Here is a 1,524-nt window from a genome sequence, read left to right as displayed (position 1 = left end):
AGAGTTATCTCGGCTAGCATAGTCACCGGAGCTTTGTTGCGATCAGTAGCGTTAATCGCGTTTTTACGGTCATCTAGCTTAAAATCCATGTCGGATGACTAAAATCCTTAACCCACGTAAAACTTAAGTTAAATAAAAAGGATATAAAAAATGTAACGAAAAAGAGTGGATTAAAACTGGATAAGATTTCGGTTTAAGACGGAGCTTCCGACAGATGGCTGAAGAAGAGAGGGGACAGTGTTGGCATACTGTCTGAAGAAACCAACCTTATGAGCGAGAGGTGAAAATGTGCCCTCCCTCCAATAGCATGACAAGCTCAAACAAACAACAGTGAGTGAGGTGCTGAAGGAACTCTGGGTCACCAACGGAACGCAGATCTTCAAAGTCACAGCACCCATTCTGTTTGCTAGGATGGGAGCCAATTATTTTTCTGTGTGTGCTTTCTAGCAATGAATGTAAAATTTTCTATTATTTACACACATACAGAAAGACTCAATACATCGCACAGCTCATGTTTCTCATGGACAGGGTGAACATTTTCAGGAAAAAGAAAGTTTCCAGCAGGTTTTCTGGACAAAGGGAGGCTGTGGTTGCTGTGTTCCCCTTCTCCATTACCATCTGAGCTGTTTGAAGGGGTGTGTCCACACATGCCTAAGGCTAAACTTGCTGACGGGAAATGGAAGGATTCAAAGAAGTCAGTCCCGTGTATGGAGAGAATAGAAGAGTGTACAATGGGACAACTCCCAGCTCCCATACATGTAGAGACAAATGGATCCATTATTCGTTTTTGAGACACAGGATGGGAAAGTGTAGTTGTTCAGTGTTTTTTATGGAAATATCTTGACACTATGCTCTTTTAGCTGACAGTGTGAAGGTACAAATTGGAAACTCAGGAACCTGCTGCTATATTAGCTCCCATTGGCTATCACAGGGACTGCAAAAGCCTTTGCACTAACATCAAACATAAAATGAGCCGAAGAGAGAAGGCAGTTTAATTCAAAAAGAAGGTTGGTGTCAAACATACAATGCATATGAGTGTGGATGTTAAAGAATATTCTACTGTCTTTGCTAGGGAGACAACAGTTAGACCGATAAGGTAAAGACGGTAGCTCAGGCATCAGGCTAGCAGATATCGGTGTTCTCTGGGAATATTAAAAGGTTGAGTCTTACAAGAATATTTACAAGAACTCACTGGCTCCACAGATTACAGTACAACTCATGGGGAGGAATAGATTCCAATATGATGAAGCTTTTCAGTGTAAACATCAGATCGATTAGTTGTTATAGGTTAAAGAGGTGGTATTCTGCTTTTTGGCTTTTTCCCTCTCCTTCATTGAGTTATATCATTTTGTGCATGTAACAGGTTTGCAAAGTGAAAAAGCCCAAAGGGAGTTCCCATCTCCCACAGAAAGCTCTGCTCTGAACTGAAAACAGCTCGTTTGTAGTCCAGCCCTTCACTTCCTTTACTTGTGACATCACAATGAAAACGCGTCATAAAGCTTGCCAAGCAGCTAGCGGGGTCAG

This window comes from Micropterus dolomieu, linkage group LG14 (assembly GCF_021292245.1).
Source record: "Micropterus dolomieu isolate WLL.071019.BEF.003 ecotype Adirondacks linkage group LG14, ASM2129224v1, whole genome shotgun sequence".
In the NCBI taxonomy this organism is placed as follows: Eukaryota; Metazoa; Chordata; class Actinopteri; order Centrarchiformes; family Centrarchidae; genus Micropterus; species Micropterus dolomieu.
The sequence above is the reverse complement of the archived record's forward strand: the minus strand, read 5'-3'. Positions refer to the sequence as shown.